General features: G+C 38.8%; 1 pseudogene; it reads left to right on the top strand.

Annotated features, from left to right (window-relative positions):
- The first annotated feature begins 2,634 nt into the window (after positions 1-2,634).
- LOC143886946 (secreted RxLR effector protein 161 pseudogene) lies at positions 2,635-3,258 on the top strand (annotated as a pseudogene).
- Positions 3,259-19,420: the final 16,162 nt, after the last annotated feature.

The raw sequence follows: 19,420 nt of genomic DNA, 5'->3' as shown, positions 1-19,420 counted from the left end.
AGTGCCTTCCTAGCAGAGGGTAATGTACCCTCAACACTTAAGCCGAAAGGTAAAGAAAAAGAAAGAGCAAAAAACCAAGGCTCTAAGAAGAACATGCCAGTGGTAAAGAACAGGAAGAACTTTAAAAAAGAAGAAGTCAACCATGGTAAACGACAGTTGCTTCCATTGTGGAAATACTATACATTGGAAGCGAAACTGCAGGAGATATCTAGCTACACAGCAGGGGCAACAAGCCTACCTCAAGCATGTTGCAAGTGTTTGTTGCTGAAACCAATATGATTGGTCCAGTATTTTTCGAGTGTGTTGACACAGGTGCGACCTCACACATGAAATATTTTGCAGGCGTTCAGGAAAATAAAAAAGGTTGATTGAGGGCGAGCTCACCCTACAGGTTGGAACTGAAGCAACAATTGCGGTCCAAGCTGTAGGAGATTATGTTTTGACATTCTCAGGCAGTTATCTAATATTAAAGGATTGTCTCTATGTTTTCAATAAGAAGGAATTTAATTTCAGTTTCAAAATTATTTGATGATGGATATTCTACTAGTTTTAATAAAAGTTCTGTTTTTATTAAAAAGGAAAATTCCTTAATTGTGGAAGTACAATGAGTCATGGCCTATACTTAATTAACGCCTTTGAGAATATGAGCAATGTTGAGAATCTGCCTAGTGTTGATGCTCCAAACCTCAAATGAGCAAGGGACACAGTAATTCCAACACATCTTTGGCATCTTCGATCAGGTCATATTGGCCTAGAGCGGATCACAAGGTTAGTGAAAGATGGTCCATTAGATTCAATCCAAGTGGAACCCTTTCTAGCTTGTGAGCCATATCTCCAAGGCAAAATGACTAAAATTCCCTTCAAGGGCAAGAGTGGAAGAAGCAAAAGTGTATTGGAATTGATACATACGGATGTATATGGTCTTCTTTTTCATTATGTGAGAGGAGGGTTTGTCTACTTTGTGACTTTTACGGATGACCATTCAAGGTATGGCTACTTGTACTTAATGTGACGTAAGTCTGAGACCTTTGGAAAGTTCAAAGAGTTCAAGAATGAAGTAGAAAACCAGCTAAACAAAAAGATTAAAATACTTCATCCGATAGGGGAGCAGAGTACCTCTCGGATGAGTTTAAGAACTACTTAAAAGAAAATGGAATAGTTTCTCAGTGGACTCCACCTGCAACACCAGAGTTAAATGGTGTGTCAGAGAGGAGAAATTGAACACTGTTAGACATGGTTCAATCTATGATGAGCTTTGCACAGACACCTTTATTTCTATGGGGATTCACCTTAGAAACGACGCTCTACATCCGTAGTCGAGTACCAACTAAATCAGTACCAAGAAATCCATATGAGATATGGAAGGGCAGAAAATCCGCATTGAATCATATAAGGATATGGGGTTATCCTTCCCACGTCAAAAAGATAGGTGTTGAAAAGTTGCAGGCACGAACCAATAAGTGTCTCTTTATTGGATATCCTAGGGAAACAAAGGGTTATATGTTTTATAACCCTGGTGAGCAAAATTATTTTGAGAGCCGAAATGCCGCATTCTTAGAAGAAGAGTTCATTCAAGATGCGAGCGGAAAGGATAAGATTACCTTAGAAGAGCAACCCAAAAATCCAATAGAGAGATATGAAGAAGTTGAGCAAGTACCCACTAAACCTATTCCAACACTCTGACGTAGTAGTTGGGAGGTCAGACAACCCAATAGACTTGTCTACTTGGGTGAAACAAACACAGAAGATACAGATCCCCTTAACTACAAAGAGGCGATATTAGACATCAAATCGGGAAAATCAATGGGCACTATGAAATCAAAAATTGACTCTATGTATTCCAATAAGGTCTGGACTCTTGTTGATCCACCTGACGGTGTTAAACTCATTGGATGCAAATGGATCTTCAAGAGGAAGAAGGGCCCTGATGGAAAGGCTTCACCTATAAGGCTAGGCTAGTGGCGAAGGGATATACTCAAAATGCTGGTATTGACGATGAGAAAACCTTCTCACCAGTAGCCATGCTAAAGTCCATTAGGATTTTACTAGCTATCTCTGCACATTATGATTACAAAATCTGGCAAATGGACGTCAAAATCGCCTTTTTGAATGAACACATTCAGGAAGATATTTATATGGTCCAGCCGGAGGGTTTTTAGGCTGCTAAAGAGGGTAATCAAAAGGTGTGTTAGTTGCAGAGATCCATTTATGGATTGAAGCATGCTTCCCGTAGTTAGAACCTTCGTTTTGATCAAGCAGTAAAAGAGTTTGGCTTTTGTCGAAATGTAGACGATGCTTGTGTTTACAAGAAAGTCAGTGGGAGTGCAGTTACGTTCTTGGTTCTTTATGTAGATCATATCCTACTCATTGGGAATGATGTAGGAATGCCACCAAGTACAAAGTTGTGGAAGCACGTTTGCTATGGAAGATCTGGGAGAAGCTTCATACATTCTACGAATTAAATTGTTTAGGGACAGTAAAAATAGGAAGCTTGGGCTATCACAAGAGACTTACATAGATAAGATATTGGCAAGGTACAACATGGCATGTTCAAAGAAGCGATTAGTTCCTTTCAGGCATGGAATCAGGTTATCCAAGAAGATATCTCCCAAGACACTTGAGGATAAGTAGGTTATGAATAACATTCCCTACGCTTCGGCTGTGAGAAGTCTTATGTATGCTATGTTATGTACAAGGCCAGATATCTATCACTCTGTTAGTGTGGTTAGTAAATATCAGTCGGACCCAGGTCTAGAGCATTGGATAGCAGTTAAACATATTTTCAAGTATCTTAAGAGAACTAAACATTTTTGTTTAGTTTACGGTGCAGACGAGTTGGTCATTTCTGGTTTTACCGACGCAGACTTTCAGTCTGATGTTGATGACATGAAATCATCATCTGGTTTTGTGTTCACCTTAACAAATGGGGCAATGTCATGGAGTGGTTGCATGCAAGACACTACGACAGATTCCACGACTGAGGCTGAGTACATCACTGTGAGTGAAGCATCGAAAGAGGCAGTATGGCTGCAAAAATTTCTAGGTGACCTTGGAGTCGTGCCCTTTGTTGAAAGACACATTACGCTGTATTGTCATAACAGCGGAGCGATAGCTCAAGCAAACGAACCGATGTCTCATCAGAAGTCCAAGCATGTACTTCGAAAGTATCATGTGATACGGGAAATTATTATCAGAGGATATGTGGCTATTGTAAAGGTTGCCTGTTATCCCAAGGGTTCTCATAGGTTCATTCAATAACCTTGTTTTGATGATTAACAAACTCAAATTGATTAGGCATTTATAGACTGATCGTTTGCCTTGAGTGTTGTGCTATAGACAGGTAATTCACATGTCAATCCATGCTACCACACACCATTGATGGCCTATGCTTAAAGATGGACCAAACACAATGCAAATGAGCTAAAGCATACTTTGATCAATTCACTTAAGCTCAAAGTGACATCAAAGACAAGAAGAAGACATCGTCAACACAAATGACGAATCAAAGCAAGATGAGACCAATACAAAGGCAAGTGAAGGTCATTCAAAGATAAGGTTAAATTCAAGCCCAATAAGGATGAACATGAACTCAAAGGCTCAAGCATCAATGGAGTTGATTAAAGACAAGTCAAAACCTTTTCAAAGTGCCAACAAGATTGAAGACCAAGCTATTTTAGAATGTATATGGTCTATCATGTATAGTGTAGGTCAAAGGCACAAAAGGGAGTTAAAAACCAACCCTAAATTGAACTTACATGGTGAGTGAATGATCATGGTGGTGTCCTAACTTAGTTGGACGCACATGACATTCCATTTATCATGTTTGAACTAAGTTCCGGAGTCCCGAAACAAATCAGCAACAAAAACAGGAAAGAACTGCTGATTTAGGCTTCTCGGAACTCTGAGAATTATTCTCGGAACTCCGAGACAATTTCTTGGAGCTCCAAAAAATGGTCCAGGTTCAAAAAAATAATATGTAACGGTCGACTTAGAGCTCCGAGAGCAGATTCCAAGACGACTGTTGGGGGGTCTAAAAAGGCCATATTTTGACCTCCCCTATATATATGAACCTTGGGGCCTTTAGGAAAAGGAGGAATGAGTTAACCTAACATTCTAAGAGCATTAAAAGGCATATTTACTCATTTCCATCAATATTTTCACTCTCCCCTTCTCTCTTGTGCATTGACTTTAGATTATTCTTAAGAGACCTTAGGTTCTTTATTTGTTCATCATCTTCTTAAGTGAGAGTGAGTGTATTCTGCTTTTAACAAGCCTACTAAGAGGCAAGTGAGCTGTACCCTTCTTCTCTTCATTGTATTTGGCAACAAAGGGTGTCGTATTTAAGACCCTTGGAGCTGGGGCGCTCAGATTGTACTTGGCGGAAGGAATGCCGTATTTAAGTTCCTTGGAAGATAGTGGATATCTCAAGGAGACAAACTTGAGAAGAGTGGAGTAGGTCTTGGGTTTGAGACCGAACCACTATAAAAATCCTTGTGTCAAAGCTTCTTGTCTCTTCCAATCTACTCTTTTGGTAAGTGCTTCACTCTTGTGGTTGAACTTTATTCTTAATTTTATTTTACTTGTATCAACCATCCACAAAGTATTTGTCAAAGGAACTAAAGAGACTAGATCAACTAAAGTTCCACCAAGTGTTTGATAAAATGCCTAAACGAAACCATTCATCTTATTCCTTTATCGTGTTGTGGGATTTGCATTATATTTGTTATATTTAATCATCCACCAAGTGAAGCTAAATATCTTAATTTTTCTAATCAAACTAAAACTTGTGCAAACAAAGTTTTTAAATCCATAAATTTTCAAAAGAAACCCAATTCACCCCCCTCTTGGGTTGCCTAAGTGGAATTTCACTTGGTATCAGAGCTAAAAGCTCTTATATAGATTTTTGAACTTTCAAATTTTTTCAAGAGAAAAGATATATATTGGCAACCTAATGGCTTCTAGACTTCCTTGTTTTGATGGAACCGACTATGGATCTTCGTCGATCAGTATAAGGTCTCATCTCAAGAGTCTAGATAGTGAGTTATTAAAAGTAATTGAAAATGGCTTTGCACTAAACTCAAAATCTAGAAAAATTAGTGATCATGATAAGGAGATGTTTTCATTAAATTCAAAAGCTATGATAGCACTTTCTTGTTCTTTACCATATGACATGTTTGAAAATATTTCATCTTGCAAAAATGCCAAAGAAATTTGGATTACACTTGAAAAGAAGTATAAAGAAAACATTTGTCTTATGGCATAATTTTGATGATGATTTACATGAATTCACTAGTGATGAATTGTTAATTGCATGTGAAAAATTTCATGAAAAGTTGGATCTTCAAATATCAAAAAATAAAACTATGAAAAGTTCTTTGCAGTGCAAAATAAAAGACTTTGATATTTTAAAGAAAGAATATGATTCACTTGCCTCCACTAATGAAAGTTTAATCTTGAAAAATAAATCTGTAAGTGATAAAGGAGAAAAACTTTTGTTGGGACATAAGAAATGTACACAAGAAGAAGAAGAAGAAAGAATTAAAGTTTCTTCATCTCTTGAATTAAATAACCTTAAAATGGAAATTAATGATTTACAAATCAAGAATGAGAAACTTATGTTGGGAAATCACAATCTACAAGAAAATTGAAAACATACTTGTCATCATATGCATTCTTATAGATCATCATGTTCATCCAATCCATCTACCTATTCATATGCTTCTTGTAATTATTGTGGTAAGATTGGACATTACAAATCTAAATGCAAATTTAGATTTGTAAAAAATTCTAAGTTTGTGTGGGCTACAAAAGACTCATTACATCACACAAACTTAGCTGGGCCCAGGATGGTTTGGGTTTCAAAACCTCCTACTTGAGGTATTTTATATGCTTAGTAGATTTAGGTGTATGTGCTAAAATTGAAAATCTTTTAAAAATTGCTTGTGCTTAAAAGTTATATCTTTTGATCTTGTTTCATAGATACTACATACTTAATAATGATATAAAGAAATCATTGTATCTAGTGAATTGTGTTCGACCGGCATATCTATTGGAAAAGGTTCCCTAGATGTGCTATGCTGATATCTAGTTTATGTATGCGCTTTAAAATTGAATATCAATTTATAAATTTGTTTGTATAGATACCATGTGCTTATTCTTGTTTGACTCCATTGTGCTTAAATGATAAATCTCTTTTTAGAATTCAAAGTCTATATGCTAAAATAAATTTCCAATTAGACTTTGATATATTGCACTCAATTGAATATCATTCTAGAATATTTTGGCTAAGTGCACATACCATAACTTATACCACCTTGCACTTAGTTTTTCATCCACATGACAACCCACAATAGAGAACTTAATGTGAAAACCATATCGATGCTTAAATGATTATCAACCTCATCATTGCACATGAGTTCATGTTAAACTCATTAGTGTACATCTTTCATACGTGAACTCTAGTTTGGACAAAATTGGCTTTCGTTAGATTATTTGGTACTTATATATCATTTCTAGTAACACTAAAAAATTAAATGCCTTGTCTAGAAAAATAATCACCTTTTAGACATCTTTTATGCCCTAAGTGAGAAAACATGTCTATTTCCATGTACCTAGTTGTCCTTCAAACCCATTCTTATGTGCTTAATGGTTAATCATTAAATGTTTAAGAAATATTGATGGGTTAAAGTAAATGTATTCCAAAAACCTTAATTGGATATTGGAATCCCAAAGGGCAACACACAAGAGGGGGTGAATTAGGTGCTTTAAAAATTTTCTATTCAAAATGCTAGGGCTTGTGAAATTAACCTAGTTAGTTCTAACCATTGTTCAAAATTATACTCAAATAGAAAAATGAAAGAGATTACTAATCACATCACAAGAGAGTATAGGGGTGCAAGTTTGACCCTGTCAGCCTTGACCCGCCCTGAGCTCGAACAGGGTCAGAGCTGGATTTTCCAACCCTGAGGGCGGGTCAGGGTTTATTTTTTTAGACCCTGACTCAGGTCGGGTCGAGTTCTAGGTTAATGCCTCGGGTACCCTGACCCGGCCCGACCCTAAGTTTTCTATTATAGAATCGAACCATCCGTGCATGTTTCTTTTGCTAATGTTTTCTATTATCTTGGATTGATGTTTCTTTAGATTATTATTATTAATTGTCTCTGTTGCCCGTCATTTTGTTGAATTCAGATTGTCTTATTTTGTTCCCTTTCTCTGTTTATTGATCATTTTGTTCTATATGATAAGTGGTTGCTTTATTTTTGGCATTCTTAACAGGTAGTTGCACTAGGGTCAATTAGGGCCGGCCCGGCCCAATCAGGGCGGGCCAGGGCCAGCACTGAGCCCTGTAGGGCAGGCAATGGGTTGAGGTTTTTCGGCCCTGACTCAGGGTCAGGGCCGAGACAATGGGATCCAGGGTTGGGCTAGGGTTTTGAAAAACCCGACTCAACCCAACCTTGTTGTAGCCCTAAGAGAGAGGAGAGGGACCAAGGAGACCACATAAAGATTTTATAGTGGTTCGGTCACAACTTGATCTACTCCACTACCCAAGTACTTGGTCTTTCCTTGGGATTTTCTCCACTACGGTGAGACTCTTTAACGCCGCCTCACCAAGCGTATACAACTAACACCACCTCAACAAGGGGACACACCCTTGGATACAATCCGCCTCCGAGGACGTTCTTCTTCATTGCACGACCGCCTTGAAGAAAGAAACTCCTCTTTACAACTCCAAATATAAATAAGAAAAGAAGAAAAGGAATGAAAAGAACTCAAGCCCGTTTGGTTGCCAGTAAAATTTTTGTCCTAGGAAATTTTAGAAAAATTTTGGTCCCATCCCATGTTTGGTTGCCTTTTAGCATTAGAATTTTTTTAATCCCACTCTTGTAATGATTGCCTTTTCATCCCATCCCAAAATAATCCCATGAATCAAAAGAATCCCAGGAACCAAAAACAAGCTTGAGAAGAATTTTTTTCTTCCCAACTGTTCAAGCAACCAAACAAAGTTTTTTTTCCCCACCATAGTCCGGTCAACCAAATATGGGATTTTTATTTTACCGAGATACTTCTAGGACTTTTTTTTCCCACCAATCTGCTTGGATTTGTTTTCTCCCACATAAATCCCAGGAACAAAAAAAACCAGGCAACCAAACAGAGTAAGGCATATACAACTCTCAAGCTCACAATAAACTACCAAGGATTGAACTAAATGCTTAGGGGAGTACCTCTTGACAAATAATGGATACAAGTGATTAATGTTCAAGAGGAAGAAGACGAATCCTTTTGATTTTCAAAGAAGAGAGCACAAGGATTTGATAAATGTTCAAAAGGAATAAAATAGGGTTTTTGATGAAGTATAAATACCCATGGATGATTTTGAAACCCTTAATGGCAAATCCGTAATAAAATTAGATAGGTGGGGTAGGTACACCTACCACTGTCACATTCAAACGGCTCTATCGCAAAACTGTCGCGGTCGACCGGGCCACGATGGTTGCCCACCCGTATTGGGCACCCTTTTTTATTTTTAAAACTTTAAACCGCCGTGGTCGACCAGGGTCACCATGGTCGCCCTCCGAGGACAGCCTGTTTGAAATCTTTGTCACGTAAAAGCATTGCCGTGGTCGACCGACCTATGGCGGTCGCCCGTCCTGGGCTATTTCAAGATTTGAAAGTTTTGGTTTGAAAACATTCCGCAGTCGACCGAGGGGGTCGCGGTCGTCCGCTGAGACCAACCTGAATGATTTCTCATAATTGAGAAATCATTCCGCAGTCGACCAGCCCGATAAATTTTGAGATGTCCTAGAAGTCCAAGTACCATCCCGCGGTCGGCCGGCCTAACCCGGTCGGCCGGCCCTATTTTAAAAAACTGTTTTAAAATATTTTGAGCAAGGGACTTTGGGCCATGGTGTTTAGGCTTTAAACATGTGTTTTCAATTACATTGATGCACTTAGAAAAATGGCTTTAAAGATGATATTTGAAAACATCAAAACCATGCAAACACTAAATGCGAAGAAAACTCCCATGCATTCAAAAGTATATAACCTTGAGTCTTCTTGATCGTCAGTCTTCTTGGGTGCTTGCATGAGCCTTCCTTTGTCTTGAGATAGTCTTTGAACATGTTCTTGCGCTTGTGGTTCCCTTGATTCTTCGATGCACCATATGGCTTGAAGGATGACCACTAAGACTTGACTTTCTCCAAAACTAGCCCTTGTTCTTTTAGCTTCTAGTGTTGACATTAATGAAACCTGTCTAAATCACAACACTAGAGAAGCCATTAGCAAACTAGCATCAATTTGGGTTTGTTGATCATCAAAACAAGAGAGGGATGTACCCTTGGGCTTACATTCTCCCCATGTTTTATGATGAGAAACCTAAATTGATTATGGGGTTGGAGGCTCCCCCTTAATAAAATATTTATGCAAATTTTACCTCCCCCTCAATATATGCTTATCATAAATGTGATTATTAAGACATTTATGCAATCATTTAGAACATATGACAATGAGCACAAGATAAGCATAGGTAGAGCTAACATGGTGACTTAGTGAAAACATATGCATGGAATACAAAGAAGAAATAAGAAAGCTGAAATTCCACTTAGCAACCCAAGAGGGGGTGAATTGGGTTTCTTTTCTAATTTTAAGATTTTTGAAAACTTAGATTGCACTAGTTTTAGATTGAATAGGAAATCCAAAATAGTATTCAAAGCAATAGTGAAAACTTACCACACAAGAAGAGGAGAAGAGGCAAAGAAGCTTTGACACAAAGATTTTTATAGTGGTTCGGTCTTAGCTCAAGACCTACTCCACTCTTCTCAAGTTACTTTCCTTGAGGATTCCACTATCTTCTCCAAGGAACTTAAATACGGCGTTCCTTCCGCCTTGTACAAATCGAGCTCCACGCTCCAAGGGTCTTCTACGGCGCCCTTTGTGCCAAATACAAAGAAGATGAAATGAAAAAGCTTGCTTGCCTCTAGATAGGCTAATTTAAGGTAAAGCTCACTCACTCTCACAAGAACAAGATTGAACAAATGAAGGTCCTAAGGTCTCTCAAGAATAATCTAAGGTAAATGGCACAAGAGAGAGATGGAGAGTGAAGATCTTCAAGAGAAGGAGAACAAATGGCTTATTGTGCTCTTGAAATCTTTGTAATGTCCTTAGGTAAAAAACCCAAGAGTCCCTAGGTTCATATAAATAGAGGGGACAAAAACACAAAATTTTCGCACCCCAACGGTCGTCTCGGACTCCGGGCTCGGAGCTCCGAGCGGCTATTTTTTTGAACCTGGAACAATTCTCGGAGCTCCGAGAATTTTCTCGGAGTTCCGAGCTCGGAGCTCCGAGAATATTCTCGGAGTTCCGAGAAGCCTACGGCCAGCAGATTTTCCTTATATTTTTGCTGATTTTGTTTGGGCTTTTGGAACTTTGATTTTTCAAGATAAATGGAGTGTCATGAGGGTCCAACAATGTTGAGACACCACTATGAACATTCACAAACCCATTAAATTCTATCTAGGTTGATTTTAACTCTCCTTTGTGCCATAGACCTAGACAAAACATTGAGGACCATTTACATTCTAAATTTACTTGGTCTTCAATCTTGTTGGCACCTTGTAGAGGCTTTGACATGTCTTCACTCAACTCCATTGATGCTTGAGTTGATTTGCCATTCTTGTGCTTGAGTTCAACTTCGAGTTCAACCTTCAGTTCAACCTTGTCATGCACTCTTGAGGATGGTACACTGTGAACATTATAACTTTGCCAATGGAAATCATTAGTGTATAAAACCTTTAAAACAAATTTAGTTTGTTAATCATCAAAACAATTCAATAGGAGTACTTGTTGAACCCTTGGGCTAACAATCTCCCCCTTTTTGATGATGACAAACATAATTTGTTTTAGGGTAGGAGCTCCCCCTTTAGGGATGAATAAAACACTTTGGGCTCCCCCTAAGAGTTTGATTTAATTGAACATTTAAGGCATTACTTTAAGGATGAAAATTTGATTGCAAAATTTTAAGCATAGAGCCTTGCTCCCCCTTAATATATGCATTGGGAGCTCAAATATTCTCCCCCTTTTGTCATCACCAAAAAGGTGGAACAAAAGGAGTGAGGGTAGGTGAGAGCAAATGAACAAGTAACGTGAAATGCGATAGAGAGAGTAGGCATAATACAAGGTATGCAAGAAAAAAGAATGAAACATAGAGATATATATAGAGGATGTGAAATGGCATACAGAAAAGTGCATACAATCAGTCAGCGTACATAGCATTCATGACACAGCATAATGGCGACAAATGTAGATAAACCTAATACATCCCAAAAAAAAGATCCATACAACCAGCGTATAGTCCAAAGACTATCGATACAAAACAGAAACAGATAGATACACCGAATAGAAATAGAAATCTGAGCATCAGAGAACTCGAGCCATCTACTGAGGCGGAGGAGGCGGTGGCTGATGAGAAGAGCTGCCCGGCGCCTGGCCCCACTGGTCACCGGAGAGGTAGCGATAATAAGCGGCCCACTGCTCATCAACGTGGGTAGTCATGGTCTGGAAGCGAGCAAAGATCTCAGAGTCGACATGGGTAGATAGCTGCGCAAATTGTGAGGCCATGGATCGTTCAATAGCCTTCTGCATCTGAGCCAAATCCTGGCGAGTGCAGTATGAAGATGTATCCTATGATGGCTGCGAGGCCAGTGCAGCCTGAGCATCGGCTTCGTAGCCGCCTCCAGCGGCAGGAACAACGTCAACCGCTACTTGATTCAAAGCCATGCGGTTAAAGGTCTGCTCATCAAACGGGGCAGTCAGAGTCATGGTCAGTTCACCATCTAAGGTGATGCCAAAGTGACGGAAGACACGAGTGAGGACCATGCCATAGGGCAACGAAGAGCGGTAGCGGCCAGGGGTCTGAAACATGAAGCGGAACATGATGTACGGCAGACAAAGCTGGCGGCCCTCAAGGATGCTATAGATAAGATAGGCCTCTAAGGGTCTAAGGGCTTCACGCATCCCAGCACGAGGGATGAAGATGTGGTACATGAAATTGTGAAGCATGCGCGCTACTGGTATGAGGTCGGCGGATTGGACGGGCATATTTGAGTGGTAGCGCCGCGTAATCCGACCATAGACCGTGTCATGATCGATATCATCAAGTGAATGTGTCCCATCTTCCGGCCAGAAATAGTGGGTGAGGCCATCAGAGCTGATCCCAAGAAGAGTGGCAAAGGTGTGATAGTTGAGTTTGATCACTGTTTTCTTGATTTTGGATTCAATTTTGAAGAAGGAAGGAGAAATTGTGAGATTGGCGTAGAAGAGACGCACCAATCGAGGGTATACTGGTTCATTGAGGTGTAGGATGGATGTCCAGTGAAGGGCATCAAATTTGGCCTGTAAGTCAAAATTTTGAAGGACAGGGGGATCAATGTACCTGCCGGTGAGGATGCCCCTAGTGCCGATGTCGGCCCAGAGTTTCTTGGCTTTATCCCCAGTAAAAAATGAGTTAGGCACAACCTCAGCCGCTACAGCCTTTGCCTTTGCCTTCGCCTTCTTCCGAGAAGGCCCTTGTTCCTCGGGAACTTCTTCAGGAAAGTATTCAGGGTCTGCAGCTTGGGAGGAGCCTCCAATGTTGAGATTTTTGGTTTTGGGAGGCATTGTGAGAAGAAATGTGAGTGGAGAGATAGCCCTAAAATGAAGGAAAATAAGAGAAATAGAGAGAAATAGAGAGAAATAGAAAAAAATAGAGAGAAATAGAGAAGGATAATGGTTTAAAAACAAGGAAATAGCCCTAGAATGGAAGAAAATAGAAGAAGGGGAGAAAGGAAGAAGAAAAAAAATGAAAAAGGGAGAAATTCTAGGGTTTGAAGAAAAAAAATGGTTTGGTAGGAAGAAGAGAGTTATAGGAAATGGTTTGAAGGAGGAAAAGGGGTTGTGGAAGGAGAAAAAGGAAGAAAAAGAACGAAAATGGAGGTAGGATTTTAGGAGAAAGGGAAGGAAGAGGGAAAGTGGAGAGAAGAATATGTAAAAATGAACCGGATCCAGGGGTTTTAACGCTCCTGGACCGATTCTCGGAGCTCCGAGAAATATTCTCGGAGTTCCGAGAACACACGCAATTTTTTATTTTTCTACTGTCCGATTCTCGGAGTTCCGAGAAGCCTGGAAGAAATCTCGGAGTTCCGAGAAACGCTCCAGAGCCCTCTGTTCATTTCCTCGGAGTTCCGAGACAAAATCTCGGAGTTCCGAGATTTTTTTTTTTTTTTGAATTGAATGGGAGGAGAACATAGTTACATGTGATATTTTGAATTGCAACTTAACCATGATCCAATGCATGAACACACAGATGACTTTCCGAGGGTTTTGATGATGGCGCAAGGCCAAAGTTTTAAGTATCTTAATTTAGGGTGATGGTACCGACTCCCCCTTGAAATGAAGTGGGCTATGGGTACCAATTGAGTGATTTTTAGAGTTAGGGTTGGATCATCAAAAACCATATAGTCACAATCAAAATATGAGATATATATATACAAAGATAATTATGTCTTCTATTCATGCTTCATGTGCAAACTCTTTCATTTGATCTAGACTCCAAATGTTGAGTCCACTCCTAAGGTCACAAAATCGATCCTCATTAAGGGGTTTTGTGAAGATATCCGCCAATTGTTCATTGGTGTGGATGTACTTAATTTCAATATCCCATTTTTGAGAATGATCTCTTAAGAAATGATGCCTTACCTCTATGTGCTTAGTCCTAGAATGTTGAATTGGATTTTTTGTCAAGTTGATGGCGCTTGTATTATCACAATGGATTGGAACATTACTAAATGTAAGATTATAGTCCATGAGAGTGTTCTTCATCCATAGGATTTGTGCACAACAAGCGCCGGCCGCAATGTATTCTGCTTCGGTTGTAGACAAGGCTACCGAGTTTTGTTTTTTGCTAAACCAGGACACTAGAGACCTTCCTAGAAATTGACAAGTGCCACTTGTGCTTTTTCTATCAATTCTACAACCGGCAAAGTCGGCATCCGAAAATCCTACTAGGTTGAATTCATTCGATCGTTCATACCATAATCCTAAAGAAGGAGTTCCTTTGAGATATTTGAATATCCTCTTAACGGCACTCAAGTGAGACTCTTTAGGACCAGATTGAAACCTAGCACAAATGCACACACTAAACATTATATCAGGCCGACTAGCGATCAAATATAATAGACTACCTATCATTCCTCTAAACTTTTTCTCATCAACCGGTTTCCCACTTTCATCTTTTTCTAATTTGGTGGAAGTGCTCATAGGGGTTGGCTTGATTTGGGAGCTATTCATGCCAAATTTCTTAAGGAGTTCCTTAGTATACTTCTCTTGGTTGATGAAAATTCCATTTTTACATTGTTTGATTTGAAGTCCTAGGAAATAGGTAAGCTCTCCCATCATACTCATCTCAAACTCTTTTTGCATGGATTGTGCGAATTCTTCACACATCTTATCATTGGTAGCACCAAATATTGTATCATCTACATAGACTTGAACAATAAGCATATCTTTTCCTTTTCTTTTAATGAACAAGGTTTTGTCAACCGTGCCCATTTGAAAGCCACTCTCTAATAGGAAGGAGCTAAGCCTCTCATACCAAGCTCTAGGAGCTTGCTTTAGACCATACAAGGCTTTGTCCAACCTATATACGTGATTAGGGTATTTGAAATCCTCAAAACCGGGAGGTTGTTCAACATAAACTTCCTCCATAATATACCCATTTAGGAATGCACTCTTCACATCCATTTGATACAACTTAAAGTTTTTATGGGATGCAAATGCAAGTAGCATCCTTATGGCTTCCAATCTAGCAACCGGAGCAAAGGTCTCATCATAATCAATACCTTCCTCTTGGTTGTAACCTTGGGCTACCAATCTAGCTTTATTCCTTTGAATATCTCCATGCTCATCAAGTTTGTTTCTAAACACCCATTTAGTCCCAATAACCGGGTGATCACTAGGCCTAGGAACTAACCTTCATACTTGGTTTCTCTCAAATTGGTTTAGTTCCTCATTCATAGCAATCATCCAAAATTCATCATTTTCAGCTTCTTTTATGGACTTGGGTTCTATTTGGGAGATAAAGGCCATGTTGGCACAAACATTCTTATAGTGAGATCTTGTTTTAACTTCTTGTGAGGTTTCACCTATGATTTGAGTAGAGGGGTGACTAGACATGAATCTATAGGAAGACTTTCTACTTCAAGTTCTTCTATAGGTTGACCTTCTAAATTAAGATTTTCTAAGGGTTGGACAATGGACTCTACTTGACTAAGAGGCTCTAGAAGATTGACACCATCATCATCTTCATTAATGACATTAGGAGGTTCAAATGACTCGTCAAATTTGACATGCACGGATTCTTCCACAATTTGAGTTCTTTTGTTATAGACTCTATAAGCTTTACTATGTGTTGAATAGCCTAAGAAGATACCTTCATCGGATTTTGAATCAAACTTATGCAAGGTGTCTTTCATGTTTAATATAAAACATTTACAACCAAAAACTTTGAAATAGCTAACTTTGGGGGGTGTTCCACTCCATAGTTCATAAGGTGTTTTGTTAAGGTGAGGTCTAATGAGCACTCTATTTAAAATATAGCAAGCCGAGTGAACGGCTTCCGCCCAAAAGTTTCTTGGAACATTGTGCTCATTTAACATGGTTCTAGCCATTTCAATAATAGATCTATTTTTCCTTTCAACTACCCCATTTTGTTGGGGAGTTCTTAGAGCCGAGAAATTGTGCTTGATTCCATTTTCATTGCAAAAGGTATCAAACTCAAAGTTCTAAAACTCGGTTCCATGATCACTTCTAATTTCATTTATGAAAACCCCTTGTTCATTTTGAATTCGCTTGCACAAGTTGACAAATTTCTTGAAGGTTTCATCTTTACTAGTTAAGAATAACACCCAAGTGAATCTAGAGTAGTCATCAACAATCACATATACATATCTACTTCCTCCTCTACTACTAGTCTTCATGGGACCAAATAGGTCCATGTGAAGGAGTTGGAGTGGACAAGAGGTAGATAATACACTTATGGGTTTAAAAGAGTTTTTAGCATGTTTTCCATGAATGCAAGCACTACAAACTTTATCTCTAATGTATTTGAGTTTAGGTAACTCTCTCACAAGATTCTTAGAAGATAATCTTGAAATTAAATCCATATGAGCATGACCAAGTCTCCTATGCCATAACCAAGGGTTATCATCCATGGCGGAGAGACATTGGATGTTTTGATTTTCAAGGTCTTCTAATGCTAATGAATACATATTGCCATCTCTATATGCAACAAATTCAACTTCATTATTCTTGGAATTCAAAATTTTACATCTATCTTTTTCAAAAAGAACTTTGTGACCAAGATCACATAGTTGACTAATGCTTATCAAATTAAATGAAAGACCGTCAACGAGCAAAACATGTTCAACCTTAATGTCCTTAATTTTAATGGTACCTTCACCGAGGATTTTGCTTCTTGTATCATCCACAAAGGTGACATTTCCTTGATGACTCATGGTGACAAAGGCGAACTTGCTTACATCTCCCGTCATGTGCCTTGAGCAACCGCTATCCAAAAACCACTTGTCCTTTGAGAGTTTTCCTTTCAAGCACACCTACAAGAATCAAAGCTCATGTTGAAGTTTTAGGTACCCAATTTTTCTTGGGTCCATCAAGGTTAGCAACATCATAAAGCTCATTCTTTTTAACCCACATAAATTTTGTTGCTTTTGATTTCTTAACATTGCATGCAAACCTTAAGTGTCCTATTCTACCACAATAGTGACAAGTGGGAATAAAGGCACTAGTATTAGCATGGATGTAGGAGAAATTTCCTATAGCTTTATTTTTGAATGAGGCTTTTCCTTTAGAAAAGGGTTGGTAACCAAGACCATTTTTTTCTAGAGAGACAAGCTTATTTTCAAGAATTTCATCTAGTTTATTTTTGCCACATGAGAATTTTTTAAATGTTAAATCAAGTTCTTTGCATTTCAAAATAAGTTTCTCATTTTCTTCTTTTAAGCTTTTGTTTTCAAAGATTAATTTGTCTACTTCTTCATTCAAAGCTTTGTTTTCCAAAATCAATTTTTCACTTGTATTGGTTTGCAAATCGAATTCCTTTTTCAAGAATCCAAAATCCCTAGTGATATTTTGTAAGGACTTTTTCATTGTTTTGTTTTTGGCGAGTTGTAAATCCAAATTTTCATGAAGTTTTTCACAAGCAAAAATTAGTTCATCATTAGAGAATTCATGAGACATATCATCAACATCATTTACCTCGGATAAGGAGATATCTTGTGTTACATCGGCGAGTCCCATGAAGCAAAGGTCATCTTCATCCTTTCCGTTGGATTCATTTCCGGATGAAGCACTCCCTTCATCCCAAGCCGCCGCACACAAAGCCTTTTTGCCATGTCTTCTATTCTTCCTATCCTTGTCATTGTTGTTGATGAGTGGGCAATTTGGCCGTATATGACCAACCTTGTTGCACTTATAGCATCTCATCTCCTCTTTGTTTGAGGGCCTATTTCTTCCTTGGCTAGAGTTGCCTCCTTTCTTGAATTTGAGAAATTTCTTGAATCTCTTGGTGAAGAGAGCAAGATCATCTTGTGTGTCTTCTTCACTCTCTTCCTCTTCACTCTCAACTCTTGCTTTGAAAGCTATTCCTTTCCTTTTTGTATCTTCCTTTTGTTTGTTTAAGGTTTCTCTTCCTTTTAAAATCATTTCATAAGTTATTAAGGAACCTATTAAGTCTTCTAAGCCCATTTTTGATACGTCTTTTGCTTCTTCAATGGTGGTGACCTTGGGATCCCAATCTTTAGGTAAAGACCTAAGTATTTTGGTAACTAAGTCCTTGCTAGACAATTGTTTACCTAAGGATCTCAACCCATTTGTTATGTTTGTGAACCTAGTATGCATTTCGGCAATGGTTTCATTTGAGTCCATCATGAATAGCTCATACTCTCTTAAGAGAAGATTCATCTTGGACTCTTTCACTTGATTTGTCCCTTCATGAGCTATCTCTAGCATATCCCAAATCTCCTTAGCGGTTTCAAGAGTAGAAACTCGATTGAACTCCTCGGGAGATAAGGCACAAATCAAGGCATTCATTGCTTTTGCATTGATAGTGGATTCTCTTCTTTCATTTTCATCCCATAGTTCCATATCAACACTAGGTTCATTATATCCATTTTGGATACTTCTCCAAACATCAAAATCCAAAGATTTTAAAAACACTCTCATTCTAGCTTTCCAATATGGATAGTTTGAGCCATTGAAGAAGGGAGGTCTAGTGGTGGATTGCCCCTCATTGCTATGAGAAAAGGTTGCCATTTGAATCTTTCCCTTGTAGGTTTTCAAAGAGAATTCCTATGTAAGAGCCTATGCTCTGATACCAAGTGAAATTCCACTTAGCAACCCAAGAGGGGGTGAATTGGGTTTCTTTTCTAATTTTAAGATTTTTGAAAACTTAGATTGCACTAGTTTTAGATTGAATAGGAAATCCAAAATAGTATTCAAAGAAATAGTGAAAACTTACCACACAAGAAGAGGAGAAGAGGCAAAGAAGCTTTGACACAAAGATTTTTATAGTGGTTCGGTCTTAGCTCAAGACCTACTCCACTCTTCTCAAGTTACTTTCCTTGAGGATTCCACTATCTTCTTCAAGGAACTTAAATACGGCGTTCCTTCCGCCTTGTACAAATCGAGCTCCACGCTCCAAGGGTCTTCTACGGCGCCCTTTGTGCCAAATACAAAGAAGATGAAATGAAAAAGCTTGCTTGCCTCTAGATAGGCTAATTTAAGGTAAAGCTCACTCACTCTCACAAGAACAAGATTGAACAAATGAAGGTCCTAAGGTCTCTCAAGAATAATCTAAGGTAAATGGCACAAGAGAGAGATGGAGAGTGAAGATCTTCAAGAGAAGGAGAACAAATGGCTTATTGTGCTCTTGAAATCTTTGTAATGTCCTTAGGTAAAAAACCCAAGAGTCCCTAGGTTCATATAAATAGAGGGGACAAAAAACACAAAATTTTCGCACCCCAACGGTCGTCTAGGACTCCGGGCTCGGAGCTCCGAGCGGCTATTTTTTTGAACCTGGAACAATTCTCGGAGCTCCGAGAAGCCTACGGCCAGCAGATTTTCCTTATATTTTTGCTGATTTTGTTTGGGCTTTTGGAACTTTGATTTTTCAAGATAAATGGAGTGTCATGAGGGTCCAACAATGTTGAGACACCACTATGAACATTCACAAACCCATTAAATTCTATCTAGGTTGATTTTAACTCTCCTTTGTGCCATAGACCTAGACAAAACATTGAGGACCATTTACATTCTAAATTTACTTGGTCTTCAATCTTGTTGGCACCTTGTAGAGGCTTTGACATGTCTTCAC

The sequence above is a fragment of the Tasmannia lanceolata genome, unplaced genomic scaffold (assembly GCF_043159265.1).
Source record: "Tasmannia lanceolata isolate RefF3 unplaced genomic scaffold, GAP_Taslan_0.1 ptg000011l, whole genome shotgun sequence".
Taxonomy (NCBI): domain Eukaryota; kingdom Viridiplantae; phylum Streptophyta; class Magnoliopsida; order Canellales; family Winteraceae; genus Tasmannia; species Tasmannia lanceolata.
The sequence above is the reverse complement of the archived record's forward strand: the minus strand, read 5'-3'. Positions and strand labels throughout refer to the sequence as shown.